We start from the raw sequence: 16078 nt of genomic DNA on the forward strand, positions 1-16078 counted from the left end.
GGACTTTTAATTCCAGGTTTTTATGGAATTCAAGTTTCACCATCTGCCCTCGTTTCACCATCTGCCCTTATTCACCTCCATTATTACTTCTTGTGCTCGCGAGTTTGACAAGGTGAGATTTTCCAGTCCGTCACACAGGGTGAGATTTTCCAGCCCTTCACACGGGGTGAGATTTTCCAGTCCTTCACACGGGGCGAGATTTTCCAGCCCTTCACACGGGGCGAGATTTTCCAGCCCTTCACACGGGGCGAGATTTTCCAGCCCTTCACACGGGGCGAGATTTTCCAGCCCTTCACACGGGGTGAGATTTTCCAGTCCTTCACACGGGGCGAGATTTTCCAGCCCTTCACACGGGGCGAGATTTTCCAGCCCTTCACACGGGGCGAGATTTTCCAGCCCTTCACACGGGGCGAGATTTTCCAGCCCTTCACACGGGGTGAGATTTTCCAGTCCTTCACACGGGGCGAGATTTTCCAGCCCTTCACACGGGGCGAGATTTTCCAGCCCTTCACACGGGGCGAGATTTTCCAGCCCTTCGCACGGGGCGAGATTTTCCAGCCCTTCACACGAGGCGAGATTTTCCAGCCCTTCACACGGGGCGAGATTTTCCAGCCCTTCACACGGGGTGAGATTTTCCAGCCCTTCACACGGGGCGAGGTTTTTCAGTCCTGCTGACAGCGCAACCCTTGGGAAGATCCCGCTTCTGGCTAATAGCAGGCGCCTCCTGCCACCAAGAGACACGCGGTGGGCAGCACGGAAATCCCACCCACAGTCTCACCGTACTCTGGGCAAAAGCGTTTCTTCCTAATTCATAACTAGATTTATTAGTGACCTCCTTATAACTCTGGAGTATGGTCTTTGGGTTCTTCACAATTGGAAATCCCCTTTGCATTTCCTTCATTGAACCCCTCGAATATCTGAAAGACCTCTCAATCTTGGTCAGAACAATCACAGCACCCTGCTACTTACAGGGATTATGTGTCTCTCTAATAATAATAATAGCTTCTTGTCGCAAGTAGGCTTTAATGAAGTTACTGTGAAAAGCCCCTGGTCCCCACATTCCGGCGCTTGTTCGGGGAGGCCGGTACGGGAATTGAACCCGCGCTGCTGCCTTGTTCCACATTACAAGCCAGCTGTTTAGCCCACTGTGCTAAACCAGCCTCTCTCTCTCTCTCTCTCTCTTCCCTCTGTGCCAACCGCTTCAGGGATTCTGGGAAGCCAAAGAACTTTGAGCCCTCTGTATGTTGGACAAATGCTCCATTAATTCTATTTGTTAAATGGTTAACCATACTCCTAATAGTATACTTACAACTGCTTTTTTTTCTCTTTGTTACCTTAACTGAATCAGTCCTGCCTAACCCGAACAAGAAAAGTTAATTTCCCCACAAAATTAAATGCAGCTTTCTCCAGGTCGTATTGAAGAGCATTTTCTGCCTGGCCTTCTTTGCTTCCTTTACAGCAGAGTTTTTCAAACCTTTTTTCCCGGGATCCACTTTTTGCCCACCGGCCGACCTTCGCGACCCACATCACGTCCACTTACCTTTAATGCGAAAGGGGAGCCTGCTTGGTCCTCACGATCTCACTCCAATCAGGTTCAAAGGAAGGAGAGGACGATGAACGTGTCAGGTACAGTCTTCAGACGGTTCCTTTGTGCTGTTTTCAGCTTTGTGAAAATCCAACCTCACACATGTGGGTTGCCGTGAAGGGCAATAGCAACAAAATGCTTGTTTTACTCAGCACTGGAATCTCCTGGGAGGTGCTACTCCAGAATCCAGACAGCCTCATGGGCTTTTGCCATGTTTTTAATGTGGTATCACAGGTCAGCTACAGCAGCGTAGTCTTTTCATTTAGAGTCAGCTCTAAGTTAATAACTAACACTGGGGTCTCAACCTCAAAAGGAATTTTTCACCCACTTTCAAAATCTGAAACATCCCCTCTCATCTGCCAGTACGTCCCTGCATATAACACACATGGGATTTGCATCCTTATTTGAATTGACAAAATCATACCCCAAGAAATCATCTTTACACTGTTTTGTTCCCAAGTTAAGTTTCTTCTTTGTAGGCTGTTAATCGGAGGCACTGGAGCTCTGTACAGAGATAACGCTGTAATGCTCTTATCTCTGATGTGAACAAGGAACATTTGACCTTGTTTCATAAACAAAACTATTCATTACTAACACTACATTAACTAATAACTAAAATGTCTAAGATGAATACAGTTGGAAATACAACAGAGCTACTTTAGTGAGGGCCACGAGGAATCCAGCACGAGTTTCAAGGATACAAAGAAATAACATTTATTTACGATAACATATATATACACACAACAGCAGCAACCTCACTTGCTGCTTACTCCTTCCTGCTGGTTCCAAACTGGCCAGCTTTATTTATACAGGGAGTCTGCTAATGATTTCTCTGTCCCCCCTCATTGGGGAAGCTCATACTCCCACAGGATTGTGGGATTGTCATTAGTCCCCAGCCAATGGTAAACAGGCAGGTTATAACAGCTACCTTAAACTGTGACTGTCATCGACTCCTGACAAACACCTTCTGATGGAACACATGATGTCCCGGGTCCTGGGACTGCGTACTCGCCCCACCTGCTGGTCGGATGGTAGAATTATAACATTAAAACATATAAATTATAATACACATGCAGATCTTTGAATTTACAAGGATGATGAACTACTCATATTATATACAGATGATAGTCTACTTATCATCATAAACACTAGCACTGTTCTGTCCTGCCCTGGACTCTCCTGACCGCTCTCTCCAGCCGATTCTGTTGAGAGATCCTGGCTAGTAGGTACACTGCCTATTTGTGTCTCCGGCTGTCTCTTACCTGTAAGAAAATGATCCACCTTCACAGTCTTCTTGCCTTGCTTGTTAGAAGCTAGAAAATGGAAAAAGCTCTCCTCCGTGATTTGGCACCAAAAACACGTATATAGAGGGCGCTTGACGTCAAGTGTACGCACAGGACGTGTGACTTTCTCACTGCTGCCACTTCTGGCCGGAGGACTGCTCACAGCCTCATTTCCTTCTCATTTAAAAGGCGAGGGTGGCTGCTGTTCTCAATTTAAAAGCCGGTAGCGGTCTTGGGCTTTTCTCCCGCAATCGGGGCCACCGTAGGAATGCCACAACCCTCCCGACGCCTACCCGCCACTTTGAAAAACCCTGCTTTTAACGCACTCAAAATCTTTTGTTTTCTGTGTTGAGTTACTTGGTGATAGTTCTGTCTCCTGTCTATCTTCCTGCCGCTTATCAATGGGATTTCCCATTGTACGCACCTCACGTTGCCACGGAACTCGCTGCCGGGAGCGCGCAGTCGGCGGGAAAATTGAATCGCAATGACCGGAGAATGCCGGCCGCTGGGGAAGAACAATGACTGCTGCCGAGGTATTTGACTATGGGTGGAATCGCAACCCTATCCAAACTCAGCAGTTTGATGCACACACTTTCAAGAAGGAGTGATTGGACAGCAGGCAGGAGTTGGGACCCACTTTAACTTTTCCTCCATGGAGGCGCTGAAACAAAAGGCAGCACCCCGTGAGCGACAGGGTTGCCAGCCCTCCAGGATTGGGCCTGCGGACTCCAGGACTGAAAGACACTACTGGACGCAATAATCAGGAGTGCCATGGGGTGGCACTGCAAAATAAACTCTCTTTCAATCGCTTCGGAGATGAGGATGAATGAAAGGTTATTTGGCCGACAGTCAAAGATCACCAGATCAGACAATGTGCCTGTTCATATTCCAATTGGTTGGGAAGGCTGACGTGACAAGGATGGACATGATGGCCAAAAAATGGAGGACATTTTGAGGGAGGTTTTAATTGCTAATAAGAAGGTAAATGGAATGTTAGTGCAAAGGGAATGGATTTTATAAGTAGGGAGGTTTTGCTCCACTCGTACAGTGGGTTGGAGTACTGCGCAGCGTTTTGGTTTCCATACTCAAAAAAAAGAACATAACTTCATCCAAAACAATTCAGAGAAGATTTGCTCAATCGATCTGTGGGATGAGGAGAGATTGGACAGTTTGGGGCGGTAACTTTAAAAGAAAATTAATTTGTGGGATGTGAGCGTCGCTGGCTAGGCCCTAATTGCCCCTACGGAAGGGGGTGGTGAGCCACAATCTTGAACCGCTGCAGTCCCTGTGATGCAGGTACACCCACTATGCTGTTAGGGTGGGAGTTCCAGGATTTTGACTCAGCGGGACTGAATGGCTCATATCTTTCTCAGGAGTATGCGTGGCTTGGAGGGGAACCTCCAGGTGGTGGTGTTCCCAGCTACCTGCTGCCCTTGTCCTTCTAGACAGTTGTGGTCTTGGGTTGGGAGTTTAGAAGAGCGAAAGGTGATCTTATCGAAAGACACGTGGGGCCGGATTCTCTGTTCCCCGACGTCAGTTTTATAATCGGCGATCGGGCGGAGAATCCCTTTTTACAATGAAATCGGTGGCGGCGCCGGTTTGACGTGGGTTTCACATGCTCCGCCCCCTCCATTGTCATCGCGACCCATGCCGTTGGGACGGCCTCAGCCCGTCACCCGAATCCCCTCCCACCGATGCTCCGCCCCTGATGGGCCGGGTTCTCCACCGCGCGGGGCACGTGTGATCTCAGCCGTGCGGGAACCCTGCGTGGCGGCTGCGGACTGTGTCCAGCGCCGCCGCAGTCGGGCGGGAGCAGTGCTGCTGGCCGGGTGAGTTTCCACGAGGGTTAGGACTGGTGGGGGGGGGGGGGGGGTGGCAGCGCGGTTGTGTCCAGGGGAGCACTATCTGGCAGGTCGGGTCCGGACATGACCGGCGCCATGTTGTACGGCACGACCACTACAGGTCATTCTCCAGCCGTTTATTTTCGGAGGCCGGGAGTTTAACGTGGCGCGGCTGCTCGCCCCTCACCGATCGTAGCATCAGTGAGGGGGCGCCAACGTTTTTTTCCACGTAAAATGCCACGATCCCCCTCACTTAGCCTCAGAGTCGGAGAATCTGGCCAAAGGTTTTGAGGGGACTTGATGGAGTGGACGATGAGAGATGTTTCCCCTTACAGAGGAGGATAGCACTTGGGGACACAGTTTGGGAATAAGGTGCCTCCGATTTCTCTCAAAGGATCATGAATTGCTGGAGTTATCGGGCAGCACGGTGGCGCAGTGGGTTAGCCCTGCTGCCTCACGGCGCCGAGGTCCCAGGTTCGATCCCGGCCCCGGGTCACTGTCCATGTGGAGTTTGCACATTCTCCCCATGTTTACGTGGGTTTCGCCCCCACAACTTAAAAAGATGTGCAGGGTAGGTGGATTGGCCACGCTAAATTGCTCCTTAATTGGAAAAAATGAATTAGGTCGTCTAAATTTTTTTAAAAAATGAATTGGTGGAGTTATTTCCCCCAGAGACTGGTGGAGGCTGGATCATTGAATATTTTTAAAGCTGAGTTAGATTGATTGACTCAATGGAAATAAGGGGGGTGAAAGGGTGTAGCATTCGACATTATATCAGAATTAGCTTCAAAACTCCAGTTATCCACTAAGTGCTGCTGAGGGGGTTAAAATTATTCCGTCTCAATCTGTACTGAAGTAGTTAGCTACAGAAAAACACATCTTGCAAGTGGTGGGACCCCTGGAAAGACAAACAATGGATGGCCATTATCAAGGATGACAATGAACAATGTAGAACCGTTTCACCATCTGTACTGGTGCCAGGTTGTCTGGGAAGGGAGAAATAATCAGGCAGAATTGTTATCTTGGGAAGGTCATTATACTGAAACAGGGGAGATGATTGATAACCACATGCTGGATAATGGGGAACTGGTGATGAATATTAGGAGACAACATGTACCTGTATTTGCACTGATTGGCTATTATAATTAAGTAAGCGCGCACTTACTTTAGTTGGTCAATTGTTCTCATGTACTATGCATGATGTAAACCTAATTGATAGTCATGATTGGATATAGATAACTAGTAACAGTTGATTGGTATATGCTTCTATATTGTAATCAAATCTTGAGTGTAACTGCCGGTGTAACCCTTGAGTCAGGGCTCTCTGGCATGCCGACCTGGAATGCCATCAGCCCATGCTATAGCATTGTGATAAAGGCCTCACTTGTAACTTCCAGAGTCTTTGTCTGGTTTCTCGTGAATGGGAGAGTGAAGTATATTAAAGCCGAATAGCTGTATTTTTTCTCTGCAACAGGGGGCGATAGGAAGATAGAGACCACAGTCAGATCAGTAATGATCGTATCAAATATCGACGCGGGCTTGAGGATCAAATGGTCTCCTCTTGCCCCTCATTTGCATGTTCGTATGTTCTTATGTATGATCGTATGTTGTATGATGAGACCGCCAGGAATACACCCGCCCAGATGTTTCAACTGTGCTCGGAGATCCCAGCCAGAATGACGATGGATGAGGATTGAACCTGGGGACTGGAAGATGAAACCCGAAGGGGAAACAGCGACTGCACTCAGAGAGCTTATTAGCAACACTGGCAACAGTGGTGGCAGAGAATCAATACTGCGACACCAGTGGCTCAGAGTTTATTCCCTCTCTTTGTTCATTGGGAAGCGTTGAGCTTCCTGCAGTTTCCCCTGAGCCGTGCCCCTCATTGAATAGATTTAACTGTTCGAAATAAGGTGCGATTGTCAATCGACCCAGGCCCACATCGATCTTCCTCCGAAAGACTGCTGTTCTGTGCCAACCCAGGCCACGTAATAGACAAGGGATGTCGTAGGGATCACATGCAACACAGGAGTGAAAAACGCACAAAAACAGCTTTCAATTGATTGGAACAATAACAGAGAACAGGTTGAAAGAACTCTGGATCGATCGGAAGGTGTTCTTCGCAGGAGGGCGATTGCGCAGAATTTACTGTGCAGCATCTGGCCTAACGGCTGGTGTTGATGCTTGACATGAGCCTCCTCTTGCCTGACTTCATCTCATCCCATCAGCTATTCCATTTTCCCCTCTCAAACGCATCCACACTGCTTGCTTCAACGACCCAGTCAGAGCCTCGAAGGGCAGCAGATACCCGGGAACACCGTCACCTGTAAGCTCCCCTCCGAAACACTCACCTTCCATCCTTGGAAATATATATTGACTGTTCCTTCACTGTCGCTGGGTCAAAATCCTGGGGCTCCCTCCCTAACAGCACCGTGGGTGGACCTAGGCAACTCACCACCATTTCTCATGGGCAATTAGGGATGGGCAATAAATGCTGGCTTTGCCAGTGACGCCCACATCCCGCGAACCAATAAATAGCGACAAAGAGGCAGCAGGTTCCACGTTCTGGAAACGGTATGGGTAAATAATTTATTTCCCATTGTGCCCCTTGGCTTCATCTTCGTGTGACACATGGAGAGGATTTAGTGGGATTTAAAAGACCATGGCCGCGATTCACCGACCGCGGGACTAAGTGTCCGCGCCATCGTGTACGACATTGCGTTTCACGACGGCGCAAAACGGGCGCGGGCAGTAGCGATTCAGGCCCCCACAGGGGCCAGCACGGCGCTGGATTCACGCCGCTCCAGCCTTACATCCTGGTGCGGACCGGGGGCGGCGCCAAGCCGCTCATGCGCAGTGGCAAAGCGGCAACCGCGCATGCGAGATAGACTCACGGAACGGTTCTGGGGCCGGAAGCGCAACAAAGTAGGCCCGGGGGGGGGGGGGGGGGGGAGAGAGGCCGGCCCGCCGATCGGTGAGCCCCGATCGTGGGTCAGACCCCATCGGAGGCCACCCCCCCCCCCCGCCCCGGGGACGAAGCCCGCCATACCCCCCACAGGCCGCCCCCTGACCCTTCGCGCAGAGTTCCCGCCGGCGCCGTCCACACCTGCTTTTTCCGCGCGGCCGCTCGGCCCATTCGGGCCGGAGAATCGGCCGCCCGGCCGCGTCCAGCATCTTTCTTACAAATGGGACGGGATTCTCCGATCGGCAACGCCAAAAAGCGCCGAAATCGGGAGCGTTGCCACTTTTGTGATGCCCCGCCCCCTCAAAAAACAGCAGCATCGGTGAATACGTCGCATGTCGTCAGGATGGCCTCAGGACGTCACCTGAGCCCCTCCCCCGATGCTCCGCCCCCCCCCCCCCAATGGACTGAGTTCCTGATGGCGAGGAACACTTATGGTATTTGGTTTGCGGACCCTGCTTGGCTGCTGCGGACTGTGTCCAGCGCCGCCACAGTCGGTGGGGGGTGGGGAGGGGGGGAGGGGAGCTGGGGGAGATGTGCAGCGCCGATTTTGTTGACGTAAAATGCCACGGATCCTCCGGACATAGCCTGGAACTCGGAGAATCCAGCCCGGAATCTCTGACAGTGCAGCACTCCCTCCAGCCTGAAGTGTGCGCAGGGGACTTGAGTCCTCGGGGACTTGAGGCGTGAGCACCCCAGCGGGGGTCTCGCTGGTGGAGTCTCATCACACTTTGAGCAATAAATCAAACGCAAAGAAAAAAAAATTAGCCCCAAATATCCCTTCAGCAGTCACAGAGGAGTCTGGAAAGGAGAGTTAAAACAAATGGTTTATTACCAAAGTGACGCATAAAAAAGTAACTCCCAGTCCCAGCCGGGACTATCTGCAGCTCGGGTCCTACCTGGGCTGGCTTTTAATGTCCTGAATTTCCTATCCCACCCCTCAGTGGGGGAGCTCATACTGTACGAGGCTGACAGGGAGATTAATCGGGGTTTTGTGGGGTTATAAAAGTCCCCATGCCAATTAAGCTGGTGCCCTGGTAACAATTCCAATGAGCGACTGTTTCTCCCCGTGTGGGGGGGGGGGGGGGGGGGGCGGCGGGGGGGCGGGGGGGTTGGGATATGGAAAGGGTGTGCCTCCCCCAAAGTGAAAATTCAGCCCCTGGGATTTTCTGGAGCTTTAAGGAACTGGGAGATGATTTTTAAAAAATCACACTCGACTGTGCCATTACTGTCAGAAGAATTAAGAAGCTAATGGAATTAATGAAAGTGCAATTAAGAAGGCGAATGGAACGCTATCCTGCATTGCAAGAGGAATTGAACATAAAGGTGACGAAGGCATTGCGGGTAAGGTCACGGACCGGATTCTCTAATCTAGAGATTAACAGCGGGATTCTCCGTTCCTGAGATTAGTGTTGAGGCCAGGGCAGGATTCATGGGCCGGAGTTCTCTGGTCTCTGACGCCGAAATCGCGTTCGGCGATCGGCCAGAGAATACCAGTTTCCGACCAAATCGGGGGCGGCGCCACTTTCGCGATGCTCCGCCCCCTCCAAAGTGGCTTGGTCGCAGAGTACATTGCGCGTTGTATCGTCGGCGTCAGGACGTTGCCTGAGGCCCAACCCCCCCCCCCCGATGCTCCGCCCCGGCTGGCCGAGTTCCCGACGGCGTGGGTCTCTCATGGTCTCACCCATCGGGGACTCAGTGGTTAGCACTGCTGCCTCACAGCGCCAGGGATACCGACCAGGCCCGCGAAGTAGTCGCCAGCTCGCGCACCCCGGACTGCCCCACCATAGTGCCCCCAGCCCCGAATAATGTCCCCCCCTGCCCACGGATCGGACCTCCCCCGACTGTGGCGCCGCTGGACTGAGTCCGCAGCCACCGCGCCAAGTTCCCGACGTGTGAGACCACACGCGACCCACGCCAACGGGAACTCGTCCGGTCTGGGGGTGGGGGGGTGGGGGGGGGGGGGGGGCTGAGTACGCCACTCTGGAGGGAGCGGAGCATCTCAAACGCGGCACCACTTCCGATTCTGTCGGGAATTTGGATTTTCCGGCCCGTCGCCGAAGGCTATTTCGGCATCGTCGACCGGAGAATCCAGCCCAGGATCTTTGATGCTCCGGGGTGGCTTCTAGTTAATGGGCTGGATTCTCCGTTATTGGGACTATGTCCCCACGCCGGGGTCAAAACTGTGGAGTTCCACGTCTGAAAAACTGGTGTGGAAGGGCCACATATTCCTCGCCCTGCAGGGGGGTAGCAGGGACCCGGTGTAGATCTAGCAGCTTTTGCTGCAGATACGGGCCCCTGTACGCCCTGGTCGGAGGCTGCGCATGCGTACGGCCTCCAGCGGCCGCGCCGTGCTCCATGCCGGGCTCGGACCGCGGAGCTGGACACTGAAAATATACCCCCCGATCGGCCGCGCGCCCTACCCTGACCGCCCGCCCAAACATTGCCCGGCCGCGTATCAGGCGCTCCCTGCTCTCTGACCGGCCCGCCCCCAACCAGGGTGTCCGCGGACTGAGTCCGCAGCCGCCACACTAGTGTCCTGACCGGCTGGACCACATTACTTCCGCGCCGTCGGGACTTCGGCCGGTCGGGAGCAGAGAACGGCAGAGCGGGCCTCCAGCAACGGCCCCAGGTAGGTGCTGGAGACTACGCTGCATTTCGGGGTCCGCAGAATTGGGGAAACGGAGACGGTCCAGAAGCCGTGCGGGGAAATGGATTCTCCGCCCCGGCGCCGGCCGCCATTTCGGCGTCAGGGTGCGGAGAATCCAGACCCATGTCTTTCTGAAGGTTAGGCCTTTTGATGGGTACTTCCTTTTCCTTAAACGTGTGATGATCTTCACTTCAACTCGATTCGAGGGAGAAATATTAGGCTGTATTTATTTTGACATCACAACACCGTAGGGAGCACTTACATGAACGTTGGAGTTTGGAGACGTGGTAGGACCATTTGGCCTCTCGAGTCTGCTCCGTCATTAGGTAACGCCATGGCTGACTGGAATGTGCAGATGCAGTCAGTGACATCTCCATCAGTGACTTCCTTGACGGCTAACTGCATCGGAAACAACCTCGGCCTTCACAAGAGTACTCCCTCTTTACATCCTCACATACTCTATAGGCCGGTGCTCACTGAAGTGTTGGGTGCTCTGAGATACAGACGAACTAACACGGTTGCGATTGGTACAACGCAGTTTTATTCCTTTAAACTATTTATACAACCAACTTGGTACTCAGCACGTGGTGACTGTGTGAGTGTCTGGCTTGAGGTCCTTGCCCTGTGCCATCTCCTGATGGACTGCCCAGGAAGTGTCGTGTTTCTTGTTTTGTACTGTGTATGCTCTTGTCTGTGATTGGCTGTCGTGCTATGTGTGCTAATTGGTCCGTTGCTCTGTCTGTCATTATGTGTGTGTGTATGTGCTGTGATGTTCACTTGAATATCATGACATCCCCCCTTTTTTTACAAGATTATGTGCCTACGTGGTTATAAATAGAAATGTGTACTGAGTGCAGCTAAATGTGTGTGTGCGCGTAATATTTACAGCATGTACATGGGGCTTAACTATATACAAGGGGCGATGTCGGGTTGTGACATACTAACGAGGTTATACCATAACAATAAAACCCGTGGAAATGTGGAACGATAAAATGAATGCCTGTAACGAGAAGAACATAGACATGTTAAAACAGTGGTTGCATGAGTTCAATGTGTAAACCGTCTCATAAGTCCAGTCTAGTAGGTGGGCGACGAATTCGGGTTGACCGCCTCAAGGGTGGGTCGGGAACCACTGGCTGAGGTGCGGGCCTGGCCACGGGCGGCGACGGAAGGGGCATGGTAGCAGGCAGCTCCACAAAGTCGCTATCAGGAACAGGAGGACACGGTGTCAGTGTAAGGTCTTGTTGCGAGCGTGGAAGCAGGCGAAGAGCCCGGCGATTGCGCCTACGCACGGATCCATCAGGCATGCATACCAGGAACGAGCGGGGAGCCACGCATCGGAGAACTTCGGCAGGTGCTGACCAGACACCTTCTGGTAGGTGGATGCGGACGTCGTCTCCAGGGGCCAGGGCGGGCGTTGCCCGCGTGTCATATGACCTCTTCTGGCGACCGCGCTGCAGTTGCATCCTATGCAGCACCGGAGCATGGTCTATTGTTGGTGCCAGGATGGAAGGCACAGTGGTTCTGAGGGCGCGACCCATCAGCAGCTGTGCTGGCGAGAGACCCGTGGCTAGTGGGGCCGAGCGATAGGCCAGCAGGGCGAGGTAGAAGTCCGACCCGGCAGCAGCAGCCTTGCAGAGGAGCCGCTTGGCAATGTGAACGCCCTTCTCCGCCTTTCCATTGGACTGGGGATGCAGAGGGCTGGACGTCACGTGTGTGAAGCCATGCGAGGCAGCAAACAATGACCACTCCTGGCTGGCGAAACAGGGCCCATTGTCCGACATGACAGCCATCGGAATGCCGTGGCGAGCAAAGGTGTCTTTGCAGGCCCTGATGACAGCAGACGATGTCAAATCGTGCAGGCGTATGACTTCTGGGTAGTTTGAGAAGTAGTCAACTATGATGACATAGTCCCTGCCGAGCGCTTGAAATAGGTCGACACCCACCTTCGCCCAGGGGGACGTCACCAGCTCATGGGGCAGAAGCGTTTCAGGAGGTTGCGCCAGCTGAAACCTTTGGCAGGTTGTACAGTTGAGCACCATGTTGGCAATATCGTCAATGATGCCCGGCCAGTATACCGCCTCTCGGGCCCTCCGTCTGCACTTCTCGACCCCCAAGTGGCCTTCGTGTAGTTGGTCGAGAACCAGCTTGCGCATGCTGTGCGGTATCACAATCCGGTCCAGCTTCAGAAGGACGCCATCAATGACGGCCAGGTCGTCTTGGACATTGTAGAACTGCGGGCACTGCCCTTTGAGCCACCCTCCTGTCATGTGGCGCATCACACGCTGTAGAAGGGGGTCGGCCGCAGTCTCTCGGCGAATACGGGCCAGACTGGAGTCGTCAGCTGGCAGACTTGCCGATGTGAAAGCCACCTGCGCCTCGACCTGACATATGAACCCCTCCGCATCTGGCGGCGTGCTCACTGCTCTGGATAGGGCATCTGCAACGATGAGTTCCTTCCCTGGGGTGTAGACCAGTTGGAAGTCGTACCACCTGAGTTTAAGTAGGATGTGCTGGAGGCGAGGGGTCATCTCGTTCAGGTCCTTGTTTATAATGCTGACCAGGGGGCGGTGGTCAGTTTCGACAGAGAACCGTGGAAGACCATATATATAATCATGGAACTTGTCTAAATCGGTTAGCAAGCCCAGGCACTCCTTTTCGATCTGCGCGTAGCGCTGCTCTGTGGGGGTCATGGTCCACGATGCATAGGCAACTGGGGCCCATGATGCCGTGTCATCCCGCTGCAGGAGCACTGCTCCAATGCCGGATTGGCTGGCTTCAGTCGATATTTTGGTGGCACTAGACGTGTCCAAGAACGCCAATACCGGTGCAGTGGTGAGTTTGAGTTTGAGCTCCTCCCATTCCAGCTGGTGTGTGTGTTGCCACTGGAACTCTGTAGATTTTTTGACGAGGTGGCGCAGAGTCGTTGTGTGGGAGGCAAGGTTGGGAATGAACTTCCCCAGAAAGTTGACCATGCCAAGGAAGCGTAGGACAGCCTTCTTGTCGGCCGGCTGCGGCATGGCTGTGATGGCGCTCCCCTTGTCTGCATCCGGACGGACCCCTGACCGGGAGATATGGTCCCCCAGGAACTTCAACTCGGTCTGGCCAAAGGAACACTTGGCTCGGTTGAGGCGCAGGCCGTTTTCCCGTATGCGGGCAAAAACGCGTTGGAGACGATATATGTGCTCCTGCGGTGTGGTGGACCAGATGATGATGTCGTCCACATATACGCGCACCCCTTCGATGCCTTCCATCATCTGCTCCATGATTCTGTGAAAGACCTCGGATGCCGAGATGATGCCAAATGGCATCCGGTTGTAGCAGAACCTGCCGAAATGGGTGTTGAAGGTGCATAGCTTTCGGCTGGAGGGATCGAGTTGGATCTGCCAAAACCCCTTAGAAGCATCCAGTTTCGGAAATATTTTCGCCTGGGCCATTTCACTAGTGATCTCCTCCCGTTTGGGTATGGGATAATGTTCCCTCATGATATTATAATTGAGGTCTTTGGGGTCAATACAGATGCGGAGCTCGCCGGAGGGCTTCTTGACACACACCATGGAGCTGGCCCACGGCGTGGGCTCCGTGACCCTGGATAGGACCCCTTGGTCCTGGAGATCCTGCAGCTGCAGCTTGAGGCGGTCTTTAAGTGGTGCACGAACCCTGCGAGGTGCGTGATTGACCGGGATGGCGTCCGGTTTGAGGCGAATTCGGTAGGTGTATGGCAGTGTTCCCATGCCCTCGAATGCCTCCTGGTTGTGGGCGAGGAGCGATTGGAGCTGTGCGTAGAACTCTGCATCCGGGAAGTCAGATGTGCCGTCTGGAGAGAGAGAGTGGGCTCGTTGCACGAGGTGGAGAGCCTTGCATGCCTGTGCGCCCAGCAGGGAGTCCTTCGATGAGCCAACTATCTCGAACGGGAGTGTGGCCGTGTGTGTTTTGTGCGTCACCTGGAGCTGGCAGGATCCCATGGCCGGGATAACGTTCCCGTTGTAGTCGACCATCCTGCACCGGGACAGCAGGATTGGTGGTCTGGCCTTCATGGCGTAGAAGGCGGACCATGCTATGAGGTTGGCGGAGGCGCCAGTGTCCAGGCGGAAAGTGATTGGCAATCGGTTGACCGTCAGGGTGGCACACCATTCATCACCCGGATTGATTGTGTTGACCCGGTTCCCATCAATGACCGCAACCCGGAAGGCGTCTTGGTCATCTGTGTCGTCGGTTTGGATGTCGTGATGTGGAGGCTGGATGGTCCGCACGTGTCTGCGAGGTGTCGGAGATGCAGAAGATCAACAGGTTGAGCCGCTCGACAGTAAGCAGCGTAGTGGCCCACCTTGCCACAGCGTAGGCATTGTTGGGTTTTTGCGGGGCATTGCCCTTTTAAATGTGCAGCTCCACAGTTGCCGCACGTCGTGACGTCATGGCGTTCGTTACGCCACTGCGCATGCGCAGTTCGGTCTTGCGTCGAGCGCGCCTGCGCATCACGTCCCTCAGTGTTGCCGTAGGTTTTGGGGCGCACAAGCGCGGGAGGCCTCGAAAAGCGCGCGAAACGGCCGCCCTCGTCCGGGCCATGGGCCGGGAGAAACTCGATCGCCTGGACCCGTTCGGCCTCGTGCGGCACCTGGCTCGCCGATCCGGTCGCGTAGGACCCCCTCCGCGCCGATTCGGTCACCTGAAATTGGGCATAGCGGCTAGTCGCGTTCTCGTGCAGGACACAGGCTTCAACTGCAGATGCTAAGGTCAGGCCTTTTATTTTTAGAAGCTGCTGGCGTAGGCTGCCGGAGGCAACCCCAAAAATGATCTGGTCCCAGATCATGGACTCTGAGGTGGTGTCGTAACCGCAGGACTGCGCGAGCATGTGGAGATGCGTCAGGAAGGACTGAAAGAGCTCATCCTTACCTTGCAGGCGCTGCTGGAAGACATACCTCTCGAAGCTCTCGTTGGCCTCAACGTTGAAGTGTTGGTCGAGCTTGAGGAGGACTGTGTCATATTTAGATTTGTCCTCGCCTTCCGTGAACACCAGGGAGTTGTATACATGGATGGCGTGCTGACCTGCGGTGGTGAGGAGGATGGCAATCTTCCTTTTGTCCGAGGCGCCCTGTTTTTCGTTGGCTTCCATAAAGAGTTCGAAGCGCTGCTTGAAGAGCGTCCAATTTATGCCCAGGTTCCCAGCGACTTGCAACGGCTGCGGTTTGTTGACGGTGTCCGTGGCACAGGATGGCTGATTTGTGGGTCGGTTTTGATTCACTTCTGGTACCATGAACTGTTGGGTGCTCTGAGATACAGACGAACCAACACGGTTGTGATTGGTACAACGCAGTTTTATTCCTTTAAACTATTTATATAACAAACTTGGTACTCAGCACGTGCTGACTGTGTGAGTGTCTGGCTTTGAGGTCCTTGTCTTGTGCCGCCTCCTGATGGACTGCCCAGGAAGTGTCGTGTTTCTTGTTTTGTACTGTGTATGCTCTTGTCTGTGATTGGCTGTCGTGTTATGTGTGCTAATTGGTCCGTTGCTCTGTCTATCATTATGTGTGTGTTTATGTGCTGGGATGTTCACTTGAATATCATGACACTCACTGCTTCCCACTCCCAACCACACACGCCCCTCTCCGTCCTACTCGCCATTCATTCTGCTCTCCGGGAATGGCGCAGGGAACCCCATGCAACTTGACACTCACCCCACCCCCTTACCACTCCCACCCATCCGCCCCCCCCCCACCTCAAAAACCTGCCGGAAGGGCAGTGTAAAATTCAGGCCAA

General features: G+C 53.4%; 1 long non-coding RNA gene across 1 annotated transcript in view; it reads right to left on the bottom strand.

The window, feature by feature from the left end:
* Positions 1–2517: 2517 nt before the first annotated feature.
* The window catches only part of LOC140403738 (uncharacterized), an 80178-nt gene continuing 66617 nt past the window's right edge, over positions 2518–16078 (bottom strand). Inside the window, exons 3-4 of the long non-coding RNA XR_011938407.1 lie at positions 2848–2898; positions 2518–2605 (exon numbers count right to left, since the gene is read on the bottom strand). This is a non-coding gene — a long non-coding RNA (uncharacterized lncRNA). The remainder of the gene's footprint in view (positions 2606–2847; positions 2899–16078) is intronic.

This window comes from Scyliorhinus torazame, chromosome 29 (assembly GCF_047496885.1).
Source record: "Scyliorhinus torazame isolate Kashiwa2021f chromosome 29, sScyTor2.1, whole genome shotgun sequence".
NCBI lineage: Eukaryota > Metazoa > Chordata > Chondrichthyes > Carcharhiniformes > Scyliorhinidae > Scyliorhinus > Scyliorhinus torazame.